The sequence below is a fragment of the Mustela nivalis genome, assembly GCF_964662115.1.
Source record: "Mustela nivalis genome assembly, chromosome: X".
Taxonomy (NCBI): domain Eukaryota; kingdom Metazoa; phylum Chordata; class Mammalia; order Carnivora; family Mustelidae; genus Mustela; species Mustela nivalis.
This window is the reverse complement of record NC_139040.1, coordinates 4,103,086-4,126,891: the sequence shown is the minus strand read 5'-3', so window position 1 is coordinate 4,126,891 and position 23,806 is coordinate 4,103,086. Positions and strand designations below refer to the sequence as shown.

At 36.5% G+C, this 23,806-nt stretch overlaps 1 long non-coding RNA gene across 1 annotated transcript in view; it reads left to right on the top strand.

Moving 5' to 3' along the window:
* Positions 1–23,806, top strand: part of LOC309856050 — a 169,432-nt gene that overhangs the window by 8,243 nt on the left and 137,383 nt on the right. Inside the window, exon 2 of the long non-coding RNA XR_014307040.1 lies at positions 19,993–20,237. This is a non-coding gene — a long non-coding RNA (uncharacterized lncRNA). The remainder of the gene's footprint in view (positions 1–19,992; positions 20,238–23,806) is intronic.

The following is a 23,806-nucleotide window of genomic DNA, read 5'->3' as shown; positions in this document are numbered from 1 at the left end:
CCTATTCCTTTAGGCCTATTCCATATCTGGGTGACCATCCCTTCTTCCTTCCAACTTACCAGATCTGACCTGTGTCTCTTTTCTGGCCAACTCAAGGCACCTTCTAGGGATAATGTATGAAATATAAATTGTGTGATTTTACTGATCTGTACATGAGTTAAATGGTCTGATATTTTTAATTAAAACTGGCATTGCATAATAAAAAGATGGACAGTAAAATATATGTTAATAATTTAAAACTATACTTTTTCTTGGCTTAGGGTAACATTCAATTACAAATAGAAAATACCATGACAAGCTGAATGAGAGACTGCAGAAAAAAATAAAAATCTTTATATTTTAGTACCTTTAATAACACATTTTTATTGCTTTTTGAACAAGGAGTTCCACATTTTCATTTTGTACTGGGCCCTACAAGTTATGTATCTGGTCTTGCCTGGGTGTATATTTAAAACATATGGATGCAGCCAACTTAACTGATATTGGATAGAACTCTTAAGCATTTGTATTTTTTTTAAGATTTTATTTACTTATTTGACAGACAGAGATCACAAGTAGCAGAGAGGCAGGCAGAGAGAGATGGGGAAGCAGAGAGCCTGATGTGGGGCTTGATCCCAGGACCCTGGGATCATGACCGGAGCCGAAGGCAGAGGCTTTAACCTACTGAGCCACCCAGGCGCCCCATAAGCATTTGTATTTTAAAAGACACCTCAAAGAGTCTGCCATAGAAATAAATTTACAAATAAGCAAGCAGGGAAAGCTAGAATAAACCCTGTGGTACTAGATTAAAGTCAGAGATAGCCATATAAAAAAACTTATATAAACATATCTGTACATACACTTATATAAGTATATATACATGTAAAGATAGATACAAAAGCAACCATCAATATGTATTCATACATGAATTATTTTACTTGCATATATTTCCTAGCTCTGTCCACTAACTGGGCCTAGAAGCAGCAACATTCAAGTAGAATTGAGCTCACCTAGGATCACATTTTGTTTTCTAAATGCCATTCCCATATAAAAAGAACTAAGCCTGATAATAATTTTGGAGGGTGAGATATTAGTATAGTTTCAAAGTATTACCCCCCAAATATTTATTAATTATTATGGTGGTTTTAACATGTGTCAAGAAATTTTTTGATGCTTTTCCCTTCTGGAAGTGGAGATTAATTCCCCTCCATTGAGTGTGGGCTGGCCTTAGTAATTCAGTTCTAACAAAGTATGGAAAGGGAAATATAATAGTCTTACCATTTACTATTTATATTTTATAGTTAATATATAAATAAGTTGAAAATAAAAATAGAAAAAATATGCCATGCAAATATTCAAAAATAAAGTGGGAATTGCTATATTATCAGATAAAGTAAACTTCAGAAAAAAGAAAATGATCCCCCCACTTTTTGTCCTTCCTTCTCTGGTTTTAATTGAGATTTTATGTAATTCCATTTTATCTTCTCTATTAGATTGTCAGTTATACTTTTTATAAAATTTTTGGTGGTTGCCCTAGAGTTTTCAATACCCATTTTTAACTAAGAGTCCATCTTCAAATAACACTATTCCACTTTACCTGTAGTGTAGGTGTATTATAACAGAGAGCTATCGAATCTTCTCTCCCATCCCTTGTGACCTTGCTGTAATTTATTTCACTTATCTATATGCTATAGTCAATCAACATATTATTATTATTACTTAAATAGTTATCTTTTAGATCAATTAAGAATTAGAAAAATAAAACATTTTAATTTACCTTGCTTTATCCCTTCTATGACACTTTTCCTTTTTTTATAAAAGTCTGAGTTTCTGATCTGTATCATTTTCCTCCCCCCTGTAGAACTTCTTTTTACATTTTGTGCAGGGCAAGTCTGTTTTCATTTCCCTCAATTTTTGTTTTTCTGAAAAAGACTTTGTTTCTCTTTCACCTCTGAAGGGTAGTTTTGCTGGCTATCGGATCTGGGTTGATGGGTTTTTCTTTGAACACTTCAAATATTTCACTCCACTCTCTTCTGGTTTGCATGACTTCTGACAAGAAGTCTGATGCACTTCTTAGGCTTGTTCCTTTATAAGGCATTCCTCCCCACTCTGTCTTCTTTAAAGCTGTTCTGTCTTTATCTTTCTGCAGTTGGTTAGAGAAGGCTGGAGCAAGAGCAATGCCCTCCCCCAGATGGAGTAAGGTGCTGGCAGTTTATTTCCCCATAGAGTTATGGAGACACTTTAAGCATATAGCACAATGATTCCTCTTTCCCTCCCCTTACCAGTCCACTAGAGGATCTTATTCAGATCTTTACTATGGGAACTTATGGATTTCCTGAAATTTGAGGGTGCTTCTGTGCCTACAATCCTCAAAAGTTTCTCATTCTCATAGTAGTCCACACTCAGCCTCCAATGATTTTTCAAAACATCATTTTTGGTATTCCTACCAGTTTTTAATTCCAAAATCTTCTCTTGTAGGTAAGTAAATTGCAGCTGGGTGTTCTTGACTCTCCAGATTTTGGGGGTGATGGTTTTCCCTGAAACCTTATTTCTTTGATGGATCCAAGAAAAGTCACTGAATTTTCAGTTTGTCTAGTTCTTCTTGTAAGAATGGAAGTGTTGATGTCCAAGTTCTTATTAGAGATGAAATCAGAAGATTGTTTCAAAATTTATATGAAAATATCCAAGTCCCAGAGTAGCTAAACAGTTTTGAAAAATAAGAATAAAGCAGGAGGAGTCAGTCTAGACTGGTTATTAAAGACTTATTTATTATATGGCTATATTAATCAAGACAGTGTGGTTTGATAGAGGAATAGACACATAGATCAATGGAACAGTACAAAGAACCCAGAAGTAGATCCACACAATATGCCCAACTGATTTTTAACAAAGTTGCAAAAGCAATTCAATGAAGGATAGTCTTTTTAACAAATGTGGGAATAATTGAACATGCATAGGCAAAACAAAACAGAACAAAACAAAAAACTCTAAAACCAAAAAAAGCCTTGATCTAAACCTCACACCCTATGCTGGCATAATTCTGAAATGGGTCATGTAAGTTTGCAAAATGTAAAACTATAAATCGTTCAGAAAACAAACACAGGAGAAAATCTTTTGGATCTAAGACTAGGCAAAGATTTATTTAGACTTTTAAACAGTGAACAAAAATAATAAATTAGAACTCATCAAAGTTAAAAACTTTTGCTCTGTAAAAGTCCTTGTAAAAGAGGATGAAAATACTAAGTGATAAACTGGGGAAACTACTTGCAAATCACATATCTGGCAATAAAGAGCTCTCAAAACTCAGTAGAATAAAAAACAATCCCATTAGAAAATAAGTAAAAAACAGCAACAGACATCTCACTGAAGATGATATGTAGGGGTGCCTGGGAGGCTCAGTGGGTTAAGCCTCTGCTTTCACTTAGGCCATGGTCTCAGGGTCCTGGGATCAAGTCCCGCATCAGGCTCTCTGCTCAGTGGGGAGCCTGCTTCCCTCTCTCTCTCTGTGCCTGCTTCTCTGCCTACTTGTGATCTCTCTTTGTCAAATAAATGAGTAAAATCTTTTAGAAAAAGATGATATGTAAATGGAAGATATATACATGAAAAGAATTTCAATATCACTAGCCATTACAGAAATGCAAGTTAGTACCATGAGGTGTTATCACTATACATCTATTCAAATAGCTAAAATAAAAATAGTGATTAATACCAAAGGCTGGCAAGAATGTAAAGAAACCAGATTTCTCATACATTGCTGGTGGAAAAGTAAAATGGCACAGCTACTGCGGAAGATGGTTTAGTGGTTTCTTATAAAACTAAGCATAAATTTACCATACAACTCAGCAATCACACACCTGGGCATGTATTCCAGAGAAATGAAAATTTCTATCCATACAAAAACCTGTACACGGATGTTCATAACAGAGCTAATTGCAATAATCAAAAACTGGAGAGAATCCAAATGTTCTTTTGGTGAATAATAGGTGAATGATTAAACAAACTGGTATATCCATACCCTGGAATACTCTTTAGCAATGAAAAGCATGAACTACAGATAACACACAACTTTGATGGATATTATGGGCATCATGCTGAATGAAAAAAGCCAATTTCAAAAGGTCACATACTGATCGATTCTATTTATATAATTTCAAAAATGATGAGGTTAAAAAGCTGGAGAGCAGATTAGTGGTGTCCAGGGGTTAGGGATATTGAGAGATGGGTTATGAGGTGGTGGAATTTTTCTGTTTCTGGATTGTGATGGTGGTTACAAGAATATACACATGTACCTTTGGGGGAAACTGGGTGAGGGATGCACAAGTCCTCGCTGTACTACATTTTCACCTTCATATGCATCTGTAATTGTATCAGCAAAATAGTTTTTTAAAAAAATAATCGTTTTTTTTTTCCTTAGTGGAAAGACCTAAAAGATTTCTCTTTAAGCAAGTGATCAAGGCTGACATCACCAGGATGTCATGTTGATATCATGTACCTCCTGATAACATATGATGAGAAAGGCACTATGCTATCCTTCTCCAAAATATATAATCCCAATTTAATCATGAGAAACTATCAGATAAACCCAAATTGGGGGACATTTTGCAAAGTAATCTTTAAAATTATCAAAGTCATGAAAAATAAGGAAACATTGAGAAATTTACATAGATTGAAGGCAACTAGGAAGTTATGATGACTAAGTGCAACATAGTATTCTGGATTCAATCCTGGAACAAACAAACAAAAAAGGACATTAGTGGAAAAACTTGTGAAGCACATTATAGAAAATAACTGATCAGTGCTCTTCAATGTGTTAGGTTGTGAATACATGGAAGGACTGATGAACTGTCCTAGATTGGAGAAGAGACATGATGACTAAATGCAATGTAGTATCCTGAATCAGATTCTGGAACAAAAAATGGACATTAGTGAAAAACTGATGAAATCCACATAAAATCTGCAGCTATATTAATAGTATTGTACCAAGTTTAATTTCTTAGTTTTGGTAACTATACCATAGTTTTATAAGATTTTGACACAGGGAATGCTGGATGTGTGACAGCTGTCTGTTCAGTTTTTACAACTTTTATATAGTTTTTAAATTATTTAAAAATAAACTTAAAAAATAGCACCTCCCCAGGAGATTCTAATCTGTAGCCAGGGCTGAGTACTGTTGCTAACACATCCTTTAGGTCCTGCCTCATGAGTTTCCACTGTGTTCTCCTACTCTCTCCTTCCCTTCCTTCATCAAAATTCCCCTGTTCTGGAGATATTTATTCTCAACTGGCTGCTGGCCTAAATAGGATGAGGCAAGAAAAATGTTTCTACCACTACCCTAGTAGTTCATTCCAAAGTTACTAGCATGGGCACTATCCTATCTGCTGTAGCCTGGTTGCTGTTACATAGTAGGAATTTCCACCTCAGAGGTTCATTCCTTTGCATAAAGTATCATTAGATCATCATTTTTCAAGCAGCCCTGTGGATGTTGAAACATGATTCCAATAAGAATTATGAGTCATATGAATTGGTGTATGAGGGCTTTTTCTGTAACACCGCAAAACATTGGGCATCCGTGGATGAGAAAGCTAAATTTGTCTAGGGTCCCCCACAATTCATTTTAACTGTGTAAACAGAGAAGACCAGGCCTTGGTTGGAGGCAGGAGGCTGGCATTGTGGGAGGTTAGAGCCAGGTGCTTCATGACAGTGAAAAGCAAGGACAGCTGCAGAGGGTGATGCTCCAGTCTTAGAGAACTGCCTTAGGTAGAGATAGTCAACATCTTGGATTGCAAACTCCTGTTGCTATGACAGCTTCCAAGAGCACACTCAGTTCATCAGAGCCTGGGGCTTATTCAGTTGGCTCCACCCTCTTCCTGGAGTGCTGTGTTTATTAAGAGGGCCCTGCCCTTTATTTTGCTAGGATTAGTCATTATGGGTTGGTGAACTGCCCTTTTTCCCCCTCCACCCCAGCTTTTCATCTGCACCCTAGAAGGGAGGGCTGTGTCTTTGGGCCTGCTGAGAGTCCTTCAAGAGAGCTGATCTGAGAGAAAATTAAGAACAGCTGGGGGTAGACACAATGACATCATATGCCTCTAGCATAAAAGGCAGCTCAGAAACTCAGATTCAAAAAGGAGAGAAAAATAATGGGAATTGGAGAAAGGGGCTGAGACTTGGGAACTATGCAAAGGCTGATTACTGGGGAAGATAAGAGAAAAGATTAAGCTGGGAGCACAAGAACTAGCTGAGACACTGGAACTTTTAGTAGGGACCTATTAATCTAGATTTAGTGTTTGGAGTCTATAGATTTAATAGCTAAAAGCTAAACAAGGGCAGATTGGTAAAAAGCTGTGAAAATGCCCTGAGACAGCTTATACTTAGGACTAAAGTTAACAAAGGAAATGGTTAGACTGAGTTTTATTACAGAGTAAGTTAGGAATTGGACCCTTTGCATAAAGACATCTTTATTGTTTTGTATGAGATTGCATAGTTTATATGTAAAAGTATACTTATTTATTTTTTGTTCTAAAGATTCCTGTACATAAAATATTATGTCGATTTAGAATGAGATATCCTGATGAAAGTAAATGATAAACTTGTACGCTTGAAGGGACATTAGAGATGATCTAATTCAACCATGCTTTTATACATGAAGAAAATGAAACCTAGAGTGTTAGGTCATGTGTCCAAGATCATATAGCTATTGTGTGACAGAATTGTGGTTGGAACTTAGGTCTACCAGTTCCCAGGCAAATGCTGTTTTCGCCCCACATCTATTTTTCTTAGTTTAGCCATGCCCAAAGAGAGTCCCAACTTCTGTACTAGTGACTACCAGTGGCTATCACAGGTAAGAAGCAGACCACCTGGGATGAACCAAACTGCCTCTGCAGAATTTTTGCAGAATCCTTAACATATTAAGTATGATGTGAAAAAGTCACAATGAAAAAATACCAAGATAGCAGTTATTTTATTACATCCTATTCTTTATGTGCCATCTTTAAACATAATGATGTTGCTCTGTTTAGCAGTTTTTAAAACATTATATTATCATGTTTAAACAGCAATATCTAGCAATAGATAGTTATGTTGTCTGATTAAAGCAACCACACACAGAACTGATACTTTAAGCTATACAATCATGGGCAGTCACTTGGTGATAACCTTATTTTAATTGCAAGTATTTTTATTTGATATGTGAATAAACCTTTAGAAGGGTGACTTCCTTCTATCTTCTATCCTGTATAAGAGTAAAGTTTCTGTTACGAGTCTGAGACAGTTATAACCCAGGTAGTCTGCTTAATCAGAAAACTGCTGTTGTAACCTTAAAAATTACTGAGCACTGGTCCTCTTAAATAACATGTCTTATGGAATAGACATAATAGTATGTCTATTCCAAAAGGAAGACAACTTAACAGACCCTACCATACAGAGCAGAATTGATGAACTGTCAAAACAATAATTGAAATAAAACTAGAATATCATTGAAGAGCCAAGGGAACATATTGATAACACGAAGCAGGAATAAATAATTACCAAGAAGCATTCAGAAATACAAGCTGTGAAAAATATTAGTTGAATTAAAGATCTTGGTTGAGGGGTGAGGTTAATAACAACATAGATGCAGATGAAAAATGAATTAATGAGCTGAATGACCAGACTGAAATATTTCCTAGAAGACATCAGAAAGGGAGAAATAGTTGAAAAATAATTTTTAAAAGTTTTAGACATACAGAGAATGGAAGGAGAAGTGTCAAGTCAGTATAATAAGAGCCCAAGGTGAGAAAAAAAATAAGTGGAAGAGAGGTAAGTGAGGAAATAAAGTCTTAATAAAATATGGATGACTGCAGTTTAAAAGGATTAAGATTTTTCCAAACAGGATATATAAGATAAACATTATATCTAAACACATTATATTAAAATTTAAAAACATCAAAGATGGATAGAAGACTTCTCAGAAAGAAAAAGCAGATCATTTACAAAGGCTATTGAAGTCTCAGTACTCAAAATACAGGAAGGAAGTGAAGTGCTAATCTCAAACTATTGAGAGGGAAAAAAACTTGTAACCTAGAATTTTATACCCTGCTAGACATCTTTTAAATGTAAGTTTGAAATATTCTCAGGTATTCAGGGCCTCAAAAATTTATCACACAAAGACTTTCTTTAATAAGTCCAGTAAAATAATACATACAATAAGTATAAATGGATGAACTTTCTCAGATGCCTTTTACAAATGTTCCTTTAATTTATCAGATGATCAACTCTTGCTTACTTTGGTGGGGTATCCAGTATTGAGTTATTTAAAGGGAGCCAGTGTCTGGAGTCTATGCTATTTTGTAGGAACCTTGAGGGGCCTGTTTCTGTTTTTGCTAGTCTTGTCTTTTCTGTTAATCTTACAAAGTACCTGAGGACACAATCTACTCACAGGAGTACTTATTACAGTGCCCTTTCCATGGTAGGTATTCATTAGATGTCTGTGCCAGGGAGGAAGAGAAAAAGAGAGGGAGGGAGGGAGGGAGTTCTAGGGATGGAACATGAAGCTATAATTCCTTCCATTCAGGAAAATAGCTGTTCTCTCCTGTTTTTGTGACCTCTTAATGTGTGTCAGTATTTTGTGCTGCAGTGGAACACGTTTCTCATGTTAAGTTCAACTTCGAGTGACTCAAAGATAATTGAGCATTATTAATTTCACTACCAAATTATTAAAGGCAACCCACTTATTTTGAGTCCTTCTATGACCCTCAAACCCCCTCTGAGTCATAATGATGGAAAGTGACATGCTTGCATGCCAGTGAGCATTCCCAAGTCAGGAATAAGAAGTGAAAGTAATCCACAAGGGTTGTATTTTGTCTGGAATTTGTCAATACATCTACACAGAGCTGATGAAAATCTCTCTTCAGTGAGGTGGTTCTTTTTGTTCTTCTGTGACTGTATAGCAAGTACCCACTGAGACAGTATGGGTAATTCATACCTGTTGGCATCCAAACCCTAAAACTTTAGTCTTGAATCAGACACCTTTGCTTCTCAGGGAAGAGTTGGTGTGTGTGTTGTGTTACACACTTCTCTTTCCTTTGAAATTATTGGTGTTTGGAGGCAGACAGAGTAAGAGGCACCAGGGATGACAGGGGCACCAGAGTTATTCCTTTATACCCTTCTTTCAGGAAGATGTCATCTTTTCTACTCATCTAAAAATCATTTGTCTATGTTTAAGATACTTGCCTGTGAACAATTTTCAAACTTTTCTTAGTAATTATTTTGTTACAAATCCCAAATAAAATTGCTGGACAGAACAGAAAATTGACAAGAGCAGACTCTGAAAACACATATATGACCAGCGACATCTTGGAGGCCAATATTATCATTGGCAGCAACTGCCAGTAGACTTCCACCCCACTCTCCTCTGCTCTTTGCTTTCGCACTCATGATTCAGTTCTTGGTCATGTGTTTTTAAGATTGAGTTGAGATTGTTAGCAGAAACTCTGGCATCTGGAATTAATTGAGTTGTTTCTCAGGTACTTGGAGTTCTTACTAAAAATTCTATGAAATCATATAACATTTGGACACTATGTGGATTTAATTCAGTAAACAGTCACAAAGCACCTTCTCAGTGCAGGCTCAGCTCTAGAGAGTGCACAGATATACTTATCAGTATAAAGGAGGTGCCAGAGGAGGAGTACAAATGAACTAGAGTTTTGAAGCAGGGATAGAATATATCCTGGTGGAACAAAAGGAAAGACTTCTTGAGAAGGTGGCCTTGGGGACTGGCATTAAATGACAGAATTTCTACAGGTAGAGGCATTCCTAGAAACAAGAACAGCTTAAGTGAAAGTAACAAGGTGAGAAATCATAGGATCCATTTAGGGCTAGTCTTAGTCCCCATGTATTGAGTCATTATTCTGTGCCATGCAAAATGTTAAGTGCTTTGCATGCATTCTGTTGTTTTATTGCCACCCATGGCAATCTCATTAGTTATAGGCAGTATCATCCCTACTATACTAATCAGGAGACTAAGGCTTACAGCAATTAAGTAACTTGGTCACCTGATTAGAGATGGCAGAACAGTAATTCAAAGCAGCTCTGTTGGGGGTCCAAAGCCTGACTGCCTGCCTTCTTTCCTTCCTTTTTCCTTCCTTCCTTCCTTCCTTCCTCCAGTTTTATTGAGATATATATATTTTTATTGACATATATGACACTGTATTAGTTTAAGGTGTACAACCTGGTGATTTGATATAAGCATATACTGTAAAATAATAACCACAGTAAGTTTGGTTAACCTCCATCAATTTACCATTAAGCCTCTATGTATCAGAAATAAACATAATGGAAAGAAAGATTAGGACCATGCTGTGGAGAACCTTAGACGTTAAGTGAAGGATTCTAAAGGTAAGGTGGCAGATTGTAAAGTTAAAAAGAAAGGGATTTCCCTGTAACAAGAAATGAGTGATTGGTAAGGGATCAGTAGATTAGAGACCAGTGAACAGTTCCAAAACATCTTTCCTCATCTGTTATGTCCCTTCTGGTTGGAGAATGATCCGAGTAGGAAAGAGACCTCTCTGTTCCTTTTAAGCTCTTATGTAGAATTTCTACTTTGGGGGTGTCCTTTTTATTCCATCCAGTTTTTTGCCACTGCACATAGTCTTACCCTAGGAAGGGAAGGTCAGAATCTAAACTTTGTCTAACTGGAAAATTGGATTGCTTAAATTTCAGTTTCTGTTGTGTGATCTTGGATAGCTGAAGCCCCTCTTATCTTTTTGACTAATTCTTTATAGGTTAGTTCCGGTCTTCTATTTTTTTATGTACTTATTTTTAAAGATTTTATTTATTTATATATAAATATAAATATATATTTATAAATAAAGATTTTATTTATTTGAGAGAGAGCGAGAGAGAGCATGAATGGGGGTGAGGGGCACTCACCCAACTCCCCACTTAGAGCCCAATGCAGGGGCCCGATCCCAGGACAGGATCATGACTTGAGCTGAAGGCAGACACCTAACTGACTGAGCCACCCAGGTTCCCCTGTTTGGGTCTTTTAAGTAGCTTCTCTTCAGTCATAAAAGAGGATTCAATAATGCTTATCATTGGCAGGAACTGCCAGCAGACATCTGGCATCTGGAATTAAATTGAGTTTTTGTAATTTTCCTTTTAAGTCTCATCCAGAAACTGGAAGGCCCTCTGCCCTCACTTGGTAGTTAGCTACCTCTTTTACCCATCCCTTGGCTTGGGATCCAGAAGAAGCAGCATCTTAAGGTCTTTAGAACCTCTAAACTGCAATTCAGTTTTTGACCTTCCACATAAAAAATAACCTAAGGAGCCCTTAATGAACTTGGTGTTATTTCAGGCAGAAACTTTAAAAAATATTTTATTTTGAAGCAATTTTAGACTTGCAAAAAAGTTGCAAAAATAGTACATAGAATTCACTTCATGCCGCCTCACCAAATGTTAACACCTTACATAATCATAGTAAAAACTTCTAAACAAGGAAATTAACACTGATAAAATTTGATGAATTACCTTACGCACGTTATCCGAATTTTGCCAGTTGTCCTAATGTCCTTTTTCTTTTGGGGGATCTAATCTACCATCCCACTCCATCTGGAACATTTCCTCAGTCTTTCTTTGTCTTTCATGCCCTTAACACTTTTTAAAAGTACTCATCAGCTATTTTGTAGATTGTCCTTCAATTTGTATTTATCTGATATTTTCATATCATTATGTTGAGTTTATGCTTTTCTGACAAGAACACCACAGAAGTATATCTGATCTTAGTGCATCATACCAGGAGGTTCATTGTATCTATGTGTCTCATTATTGGTAACATTAACATTGATTATTTGGTTAAGGGGGTGTCTGCCAGGTTTTTCTACCTTGAAGTTGCTATTTTCTTCTCTATAATTAATAAGAATCTTTTGGTGGGGGGGGGCACCTGTTGGCCTCAATCAGTAGAGCATGCAGCTCTTGATCTCAGAGTTGGGAGTTCAAGCCCCACACAAAATTATATATTTTGAGTGTATATAATTTACTTTAAAAAAAGAATCTTTTGGATAGGTACTTTGAGACTATGCAAACATTCTATTTATCATTATAATTTTGCCCACTAATTTTTGCATCTCTCCATCTGTCTTAAACACTGTGAGTTCATATTGATAACCTCAAATTCCAACCTAACAGTACAGGCCTCACTCTGACCATTCTCCTTTCCTTATTTTTAACTCCTCTCCCCAACAATGAGAAAGCTGACATTCATTATCTACAATATATTCACATATTTGATCAACCCTAACTATAGTACTCTTGCTATTCTTTTCACCCTGTTCATGCCCACCCCCGTAGGTAAACAAACTCATTCATTTCTGCTTTATCATTTATGTATTTCTTTTTGCACAAATGAGCAGATGCATGTACATTTTTTATATACCATTCTTTTCTACAGGAAGGATATAATACTATAGAAACTCTTTCACAGTGTACTTTTTCTCACTTAACAGTATATCCTAGAAATCACTCCATGTCAGTTCACAGAGGTCTTCCTTATTCTTTTATGCCTTAGAACTCCATTGTGTAGATATACCATAGCTTATGCAAACATCCTATGTACGGGCATTGAGTTTTTTTCAATATTTTGAAATAACAATGCTGCAATTTAAAAAAAACCTGGTACATATATATTTTTGTATTGTCAGAGATGTATCTTCATGGTTAATTCTTAGAAGTACGATTGCCAGATCAAAAGGTAAATACATGTTAGTTTTGTTAGCCAATGGCAAATTCATCCATGAGAACTGTACCAATAATGTGCATTCCCACCAGCAGTGTTGGAGAGTGCTTATTTCTCTGCAGTCTCACAAAAGAATGTGTTGTCATTCTTTTACAGTATCATCAGTCTGATAAATAGTACCTTGACATTGTTTTCATTTATATTTCTCTAATTTTGAGTGAGGTGGAGCACCTTTTCACATGTTAAGGGAGGGATATCTAGATAGATAGATAATTTGTGAATTGTGTGGTTTTTGCCTCTACTCTCCTTTTTCAACCAGTTTTTGGTCTTTTATTCAATGTTTTAGTGTTTTTCATATTTTGGGAAACTAGCATTTTATGATATGTGCTATAAATATTTTCTCCTAGTTTATCAATTGTCCTTTTACTTTTTTTCATGTTTTTGTTGTGTAGAGATTATTTGCTTTTTTTTGAGAGTAGAAAACCAATGGGGAAATGAATCATTCTTTCTTTGTTTTACTTTATTTAATTTTTTGAATTTAAATTCATTTAATTAATGTGTAGTATATTATTAGTTTGAGAAGTAGAGTTCAGTGATTCATCAGTCCTACATAACACCCAGGGCTCATTACATCCCTTGCCCTCCTTAACGTCCATCACCCAGTTACCCCATTCCCCCAACACTCTCCCCTCCAGCAAACCCTTAGTTTGTTTCCTATGATTAAGTCTCTTATGATTTATGTCCCTCTCTGATTTTGTCTTGTTTTATTTTTCTCTCCATTCCCCTATGCTCCTCTATTTTGTTTCTTAAGTTCTACATATTAGTGAAATCATACAATTGTCTTTCTCTGATTAACTTACTTCATTTAGCATAAGACACCCTAGTTCCAACAACATCATTGCAAACAGCAAGGTTTCATTTTTTTGATGGCTGAGTAATATTCTAGTGTGTGTGTGTGTGTGTGTGTGTGTGTGTGTGTGTGTGTGTGTGTGTGACATCTGCTGCTAATGGACATCTGAGCTCTTTCCATAGTTTGGCTATTGTGGACATTGCTGCTATAAACATTCAGGTGCAGGTGGCCCTTCGGATCACTACATTTGTATCTTTAGGGTAAATACCCAGTAGTGCAATTGCTGGGTCATAGGGTAGTTCTATTATCAACTTTTTGAGGAGCCTCCATGCTGTTTTCCAAAGTGGCTGTACCAGCTAGCATTCCCACCAACAGTGGAAGAGAATTGGCCTTTCTCCACATCCTCGCCAACATTTGTCATTTCCTGACTTACTAATTTTAGCCATTCTGACCAGTGTGAGGTAATATCTCATTGTGGTTTTGTTTGTATTTCCCTGATGTCAAATGATGTTGAGCATTTTTTCATGTGTCTGTTGGCCATTTGAATGTCTTCTTTGCAGAAATGTCTGTTCATGTCTTCTGCCCATTTTTTTATTGGATTATGTGTTCCTTTTTAAAAAAATATATTTTATTTATTTATTTGACGGACAGAGATCACAAATAGGCAGAAGGCAGGCAGAGAGAGAGGAAGGGAAGCAGGCTTCCTGTCAAGCAGAGGGCCAGATGCGGGGCTCAATCCCAGAACCCTGGGATCATGACCTGAGCTGAAGGCAGAGGCTTTAACCCACTGAGCCACCCAGGCGCCCCTGGATTATGTGTCCTTTAGGTATTGAGTTTGTAAATTCTATAAAGATTTTGGATACTGGCCCTTTTTCTGATAAGACATTTGCAAATATCTTCTCCCATTCTGTCAGTTGAGGTTTTTTGCCTTTGTCGGCTGTTTCCTTTGCTATGCAAAAGCTTTTTATCTTGATGATAGTTCACTTTCGCTTTTGTTTCCCTTCAGAGATGTGTCTAGCAAGAAGTTACTGTGGGGCTGAGGTTGAAGAGGTTGCTGCTTGTGTTCTCCTCAAGGATTTTGTTGGATTCCTATCTCACATTTAGGTCTTTCATCTGTTTTGAGTTTATTTTTGTGAATGGTGTAAGGAAATGGTCCAGTTTCATTCTTCTGCATGTGGCTGTCCAATTTTTCCAAACACCGGTTGTTGAAGAGACTGTCTTTTTTTCCTTTGGATATTCTTTCCTGCTTTGTCAAAGATTAGTTGACCATAGGGTTGAGGGTCCATTTCTGGGCTCTCTATTCTGTTCCATTGATCTATGTGTCTGTTTTTGTGCCAGTACTATACTGTCTTGATGATGACAGCTTTGTAATAGAACTTGAAGTCTGGAATTGTGATGCCACCAGATTTGGTTTTCTTTTTCAACATTCCTATGGCTATTTGAGGTGTTTTCCATACAAATTTTAGGATTATTTGTTCCAGCTCTGTGAAAAAAGTTGATATTTTGATTGTATTGAATGTGTAGATTGCTTTAGGTGGCATAGACATTTGAACAATATTTGTTCCTCCAATCCATGAGCATGGAATGTTTATCCATTTCTTTGTGTCTTCCCCAATTTCTTGAGTATTCTATAGTTTTCAAAGTATAGATCCTTTGCCTCTTTGATTAGGTCTTCCTAGGTATTTTATGGTTTTGGGTGCAATTGTAAATGGGGTTGACTCCTTAATTTCTCTTTCTTCTTTCTCATTGTTAGTGTATAGAAATGCAACTGATTTCTATGCATTGATTTTATATCCTGTTACTTTGCTGAATTCCCGTATGAGTTCTAGTAGTTTTGGGGTGGAGTCTTTTGGGTTTTCCACATAAAGTACCATGTCATCTGTGAAGAGTGAGAGTTTGACTTCTTTGCTGATTCAGGTGCCTTTCTTTCTGTTCTCTAATTGCTGAGTCTAGGACTTCTAGTACTAGGTTGAACAGTAGTGGTGAGAGTGGACATCCCTGTTGTATTCTTGACCTTAGGGGAAAAGCTCTCAGTTTTTACCCATTGAGAATGATATTTGCTGTAGGCTTTTCCTGTATGGCTTTTATGATCTTGAGGTATGTTCCCTCTATCCCCATGCTGTGAAGAGTTTTAATCAAGAAAAGACCCTGTACTTTGTCAGATGCTTTTTCTGCATCTATTGAGAGGATCTATTGAGAGGATTCTTGTCCTTTCTTCTATTAATGTAGTATGTCACATTGATTGATTTGTGAATGTTGAGCTATCCTTGCAGCCCAGGAATAAATCCCACCTGGTCATGGTGAATAGTCCTTTTAATATACTGTTCTACTATTGGCTATAGTATCTTGGTGAGAATTTTTGCATCCATGTCCATTAGGGATATTGGTCTGCAATTCTCCTTTTTTTGGTAGGGTCTTTGTCTGGTTTTTGGATACAGGTAATGTTGACCTCATAATGAGGTTTAGAAGTTTTCCTTTCATTTCTGTTTTTTTTGAAACAGCTTCAGAAGAATAGGTATTAATTCTTTAAGTATTTGATAAAAATCCCCTGGGAAGCCATCCAGCCCTGGACTCTTGTTTTTTGGGAAATTTTGGTTACTGCTTCAATTTTCTTGCTGTTTATGGGTCTGTTCAGGTTTTTGCTTCCTTTCTGTTTCAGTTTTTGGTGGTTTATATGTTTCTAGGAATGCCTCCATTTCTTGCAGATTGCCTAATTTGTTGGCATATAGTTGCTCATAATGTGTTCTCAGTATCGTTTAAATAAGATGATGTTTATACCCAGTATCTTTCATTGCCTAGCATTGCATGGCAAGTTCCATACAACTAGGAATTTCCACAAGATGCACAGTGTTCAAGAACTGGAAGAGTCAGGAGATGGGGCTATGTACGGTAGGCCAGAAAAAGATGGTACTTTGGAGACTTTTGGGAGATTAAGAAAAGCTCACTTTTGGTATGCTTGACCCTTACATTCCTGTAGTTTGCCCAAGTACTATTGTTGGTTAGCTTTCTTTTCCTTTAAAAGCACTGTTTTTGGGTATATTGGGACCAGGAGATTCTGCAAATGGACTGCCCAGAGAGGAAATAACCCACCATTATTGGAGGAGATTCAGTTTTATACTTACTACCTTTGGGAAAACTCATGATGCAGTAACTGCAAAGACATACTAATCACTCCAATACCAAAACTTCCACAGTGCCATGGGTTTGTTGATGTTTTTTGTTTTCTGTATTTATGATGCTTTGATGTTTTGGGCACTTATGAACCCAGTGAGGGACTCTCCCTCCCCAAATTAGTTAATTTTAGAGATAAACAACTTGTCAACAAACAACAGCACATTATTGATATGCAGAGAAACTAATTCTGAGTTCATACCCTACCCTTCTCCTTTTATCAGGCTTCTACAGCCCAGGACACTATTCCTCTGCCCTAAATTACCCCAGGGCTAGGTACTAGCCGACTAGGGAACACCCCTATAGCCCAGAGCCTTTCAACATTATTCCAACTATTCAGTCCTAAACCTATTCCTAAACCCACTGTGCTGCTTGTTTTCCCTGTTTCTTCTGTTTCCTCTCTCAGAAAACCATAATAAGGGCTTTTGCCCACACTTTCCTCTCCTTTTACCTCCTGACTGACTCTTGTGCTTTCCTGTGCAGCCCTGCATGATGTGGTATGTCCCCTTCTTGGAAACTATGAGTAACAAAATATATTTTCAATGGCAGTTGTGTCCTGATCTCACTATACCTGAATAATAATAAAACGTACATCTTGAAACACCATAAGAATGCAATTGACCAAACCCAGAGTGTAGGAAATTTTATAGGACAAATTGTTTGAAGTTTTACTAATTTAATTGGTTAAAATATAACTTTCATTATTGTTGTGATTTTGTACTCTTTGATTACTGTGAGACTGATTTTTCCATTCTGGTTTAGTAGTTGAGTATTTTCCTGTGAAGAAGTAAATTGTGTATTTTTGTCCTTTGACCATTTTATTCAGAATGTGTTATAAAGTGAACCTGATCAAAATGTTTCACAGATATAATGGTAAAATGTAAGATATAAAACTTTAAAAGGAAAGCATAGGAAAATGTCCAGATCAGGGGCTCGGTGAAAAATTCTTAAACTTGATACCAAAAGCATGATCTACAAAAGAAAACATTTATAAATTGTAACTTATAAATCTTAAACTTTTTAAAAAATTAAAATATAAAACTTTTGCTCTGTATAAAACAATGCTAAGAGAATAACAGTCTACAGACTGGGAGAAAATATTTGCAAACTACATATACAACAAAGGACTATTATCTATATAAAGAACCCTCAAAACTCAACAGAAAAAAAAAACAAATAACACAACTGGAAAATGGGCAAAATATATGAAGAGACATTTCACTGAAGCAGATCCACAGATGGCAAATAAACACATGAAAATATATTCAACATCATTAGGTATCAGGAAATGCAAATTAAAACCACAATGAGATATCACTACACATCTTTTAGAATAGCTAAGATTAAAAAAAAAAATACTAATAACATCAAATGCTAGTTAGGGCATGGAGAACCTAGAACTCCCATACATTGTTCACAAGAATGTAAAATGGTATAGTCACTCTGGAAAGAAGTATGATAATTTCTTATAAAATGAAAATGCAGTTACTATATAACATAGCTATGGTACTCTTGGACATTTATCCTAGATAAATGAAAACTGATGTCACATAAAAATGGGCACAAATGTTCATAGTAGCTTTATTCGTACTAACCCCAACTGGAAACAACCCAAGTGTCTTTGAGTGCCTTATAGATAAACAAACTCTGGCACATCCATATCATGGAATACTACTCAATATAAAAAGAATGAATTTCTGATATGCACAAAATCCTGGGTGGATATTAAGGACTTGATACTTGGTGAAAAAAAAAAAGCCTATCTCAAAAGGTCAACAATGTATGATTCTAATTACATAGGTTTCCTGAAATGACAAAACATACAGATGGAAGATAGATTAGTGGTTTCCAGGAGACAGGGGCAGGGGTGACAGGTGGGTGTGACTATAAAGAAGTAGCATCTGGGAGTGCCGTTGCAGTGATGCTACAGTCTTTTATCTTCATTATGATTGCATGAGTCTATACACATGATAAAATTGCATAGAATTATACCCCTCTCACACACATGTGAGTACATATAAAAGCCAGTCTCAATTGAATAAGCAAGAGTCTAGGTAGCTGTATTTTACTATAATCAGTAAGATGTCCCTGTGGGCGGGACAGCTGGGGTAAGCAGTCAGTGGACTTTATGAATTATTTTGCAAACTCCTATAAGTCTATAATTATTTCAGAAGAAAAAGCAAAAAGCAATGCTAGAGTTTTAATTGGAATAACACTGAATTACACATTAGTTTGGGGTCATCAATACCTTTACAGTGTTGTCTTCACATGTTCATGTATTTATTACCTTTGAAAAATATTTGTCATTTATTGCTTTTCTCAACCAAGATAGACAATGGACTATAATGTTTGCCTACATCAAGTCTAGAGCAAGCACATTTACTTTTGAGCATTTTACTCCAAATTTTCTGCATGACATGAGTTGGCTTCTTAGATGTTCCTCTTTACAATAGTTTTTAGTATGTGCTCTCCAGATTACTACATATATCTCTAATTTTTCACATTCTAAGTAAAGATAATTTTATAACACTTTATATGAAATGTAGAAACCTTGCAAAATCAGAGGCCAGTTTAACCCCTATCTGTCCATTTTTCAGAACTTGTCATATGTATTACATCTGCATATAAAGCCTACAAGATGACATCATTTTTGCTTTAAAAAGTACCACATATTTTAAGAAATTAAGAGGAGCAAAATTAGTTTTTTATATTTACCAAGATATTTATTACTTTTGCTTTTTAATTTTTTTTCTTTTTTTAAGATTTTATTTTTAAGTAATCTCTATACCTAACATGTGTCTCAAACTTACAACCCTGAGATCAAGAGTCATATGCTCTACTGACTGAGCAAGTCTTAATTTTTTAAATGAGTATCCTACCTCTTCTTTTTTTAAAGTAGGCTTCACACCCATTGTAGAGCCCAACATGGAACTTGAACTCATGACTGTGAGATCAAGACCTGAGTTGAGACCAAGAGTTGGATGCTCAACCAACTAAGCCACCCAGGTGCTCCTCAAGCCTTTGTTTTTCAAATGAGTATCTCATTTTCATTGGGTTCATTTCCCTTCAGCCTAATGAAGAACTTTCTTTTGTCAAGAGGTCAAGTAGTATCTAGGCAATAGTGCTATAGCTAATGAAGCCGGCAGGATCACTACTACAACTGCTATGTTGGTTTGTCACACTTAATAGATTCAGCTGGTAAGGAGACAATAAGCCCAAATGGATTCAGTTGATTAGACAACAACAGTTTAAGATCAGCATGGCATTAACAATTCCATATCTCTAGTCCCACAGGATTACACTGAACCAGAGGGTCCAGATGATAGGTGGCACAGTGGGTTGCCCTGCCACTGAGGAGTCAATTCTAAACCACAACGGGCATTTTTATGGCATGCAGCTGTACCCTAAGGAAGGAGGGGCAAGGTGATCAACTGACATTCAGAAGATGGAGAAAACAGTCTCATGATAGTTCCTTATCAGGCGGCTTATTTCCCTTGCTCCAGGAAGAGTTGGTGTTCTCTGAAGGCACAGGTAAGACTATGGTCAAGCCCTGATTAAGTGGTCCATGTGTGACAAAAATACCTTTGGGGCATTATGTGGTGGAGCCAGTCTTCCACACCTTTAACATTTCTTGCAGTTTGGGTCTGCTGGCAAATAATATTTTTTACTTATGTTTCATCTGAATGTCTTTGTCTTGCCTTCATTCTTGAATGTATTTGCTGAGATAGAATTTTGGGTTGGCTTTTTCTTTATTACTTTAAAGATGTTGGTCTTTTCTCTTTGGTTTCCCTTGTTTCTGATGTCAGCCGTATTTGAAACTCTTTCCCCTTTGTATATAAAGTGTTTTCTCTGGCTGCTTTTTTGATTTTCTAATTATATTTGTTTTTCAGCAGTTTGTGATATTTTCAGAGTTTTGTTTTCTATCCTTTAGGGGTTTGCTCTGCCACTTAAATCTTTAAATTGTGTATTTCTCCAGATTTGGGGAAATTTAAGCCATCACATATTCAGTTTTTTTTCTACCCCATCCTCTGCAACCTCTCTCTCTAGAACTCTAATTTCATGTATGTTAGACCTTTGAATATAGTCCCATCTGTCCCTGAGGCTCTGTTCATGTTTTTGTTTCCTAATATGTTTTTCTCTCTTTTCTTCACATTGGATATTTATATTGTTCTATCTTGAGTTTACTGAAACTTTACCTCTTTCATTTCCATTCTGCTGTTGAACCTATGCAGTGAATTTTTAAAATTTCATATTATTTTTCAATTCTGAAATTTTTATTTGGTTCTATTTTTTCATGGTTCCTGTTTCTCTGCTGTGATTTTTCTATCCTTTCATTCATTATAAGCATATCTTCTTTTATTTTCTTGAACAGAGTTATTAATAATCACTTTAAAATTCTCATCTGCTAATTCCAGGCTCTGGGTCATCTCAGATTTGTTCTCTGTTGGTTTGCTCTTGTAAATGGGTCAAAATTTCCAGGTTCATCACAAGCTGAATAACTTTGGATTATATCCTGAATATGTTAAATGGAGTCTTTGGATTCTGATTTATTCCCCTGAAAAATATTGATTTCATTGTTTTGGTAGATAGTTAATGTGTTTTGATTCAAACTGTGAACTTTGCCTCTAGGTAGTAGTTGAAATCTTAGTTGAGGGCTTTCATTTTCAACTGAAGTCTGTTCCATGTATGTGTGGTTTGGGAGTCAGCTGAGATTGCGATAGAGTCTATAGATAGAAAGTGGGGCTCCCTGGCTCTAGGTCTCTCCTTTCCAGGATTCCTCCTTAGTTTCCAATGGCCTTGGTTATTCTGAGCTGTGCCTATATTTCTTCATACCAGATAGATTGTGCGTTTGCTATTGTTGTCTTACTTTTGGTGTCTTAGCTACTTGGCAGCTTTAGTTTGCCCTTACTCTAAAAGCTGTAAAAATGGGTAATCACCTTGTGCCAACTCCCCTTCAAAATATGCCTGCTTCTGTTCACTCTGTAGTCTCTTCATATTGTTGTTTTTAATATTTTCCCCAGAGTTTATAGCTGCTGTCTACAGGAAGATTAGGATCAATAGGAGTTTACTCAGCCATATGAGAAGCAGAAGAAACTATCCTGCTTAATTTTGATTTTGCTATTGCCAATTTGTCCTTAACATGGGATTCTGTCTCAGAAGGGAGCCTTGGCGGTCAGTGTTGAGAGTTCATAGAGGCTAGATTCCACTAGGTCCTTCAGTCCTTCTTGCTACAATCTCCTTGTACTCACTTGCTATTGGAGAGTGTATAGCCCCTCCTAGCTTCAGCTGCTAATTCTCAGTTGTCCTACTATGTTTTCCAGTGCATATCCATTAGCTGTTTTTCCTTGTGAGCTCCTATTATGCTAGTGTTATTGGCTACTTCAGTTGTAATGTGTAACTATGGGGAGAAAATAAACCTTAAGCCTTGGCTGGCGTCCCACAATGATTTTGATGGGGGGAAAATTTGCCTCTAGAGAGAAAACCTCTAGTGTTACAAGCGGTAACTCAGCCTTGGCATTGCTTTGTTTTAAGAGAAACCACTTCCAATTGTAGTCCTCTAGCTTTCAGGGTACTAGTATGTGGATGCAGGCAGGAAAAAAACTTTTAGGGGCAAGCCAATCTACATGTATCTCTTACCTAGCACCCATCATCCCAGGCAGCCCTGAGTTCCACCCTAAAGTTACCCTGCCACCCCAGGTGGGCTTTATTCTACCGCTTATATGTCTCCCAATGGCAGAACAGAAAGTGGTCATCTCAGGATAATGATAACAAGAGAAAAAGGAGCACATTTGAAAAAAATTCCCACCTTAATTCCAGTCCATTATTCTTTTCCTTCTTTTTGGGGCTGTCTTTCCCCCAGTCCTGTTGTACTCAGTGCTCCGATCCATCCACCTTTTGTTTTCTTAGTGCTTTCCTCACTATTTTTATACTATTTTGTTAGAACCATCCATCTCTGGATTCTGTGACATGTCCAGGGTTGGGTTCTGGAGAGAGGGCCAGTTTGTAATTTTTCAATTTTAATAAGAACTGAAATAACTATTTCTTTTCATTAAAAAGTAAAAATACCTTAAAAATTTTAAGTATATATTTCAGGACATTGGAACTTTACAACAAGAGATTCCTTCTGAACCCCAGAAGACCTTTGAGAATTTCAAACAATGAAGAGAATAACTGATCATCAGCTTTGGGTGCTTCCTCAGTTAATGACATAGATGTGAGATCAACATCTGGGGTATAGATATAAAATGCACCTTTGCCTACATACATCTTAACAGTACCAAAGACAACTTTTATTTTCATGAAATGTCTCATCAATAGGCTAGAAAGTAATGAAGACTTTTCCTGTGGCATTATTGACCACATAGGGCTGTGATTGCAATGCTATTTTTTATCTAATAAAACTAACAGTATCTGATTAATTTTTCCTTTGCTTATGAGCTTTGCATATACTCTTATGAGGATAAGTTGTAATTTATAGCTTCTAAGGAGATTAGGCTGATAGAAAGTTTGAATGAAAAAAAAAAGCCATATCAAATTTCTCTAGTTCTTAATTTTGTCTGAGCTATTAAAACCCAATTAGACACAGACCAAATTCTTGTTTATTAGAAGCTTCAGAAGTCTTATAAATGAGTGCTAACATAGTTATGGGAGTCCATTGCTTACTACATGCAGTCTTTTGCAAAAAAGCATCACATCATTTTAATAACAAGAGTGCGCTCCATGAATATACTCATTCACATTGAGAGAACAGGCCCAACCATTTACAATCTAGTGGTTCCAACTGTTTAAGTAAATGAGTGCATAAGCCATTAGCTAGCTTCTTTCCTTCTTACTACTTCTCTGTCATTAGTACTCCATCCCCAAGCCTCCAAGCCTGTTGAAGCACTATTCATGTCCTCTAGGACCAGCTCAAATAGTATTGAGCCCAATGCCTCCTCCACAAAACAGAATTGATTGCTTTCTCCTTTATTCTCTCTGTGTCTAACACCAAGCTCCAAACCTAGCCTGTAGTAAATGTTAGGTGAATGCTGTAAGAGTAAAACCAACTGTGAAATGTTATCATTTTGGGGTATTGGCCACAAAGATGGTGCTTTCAAAAG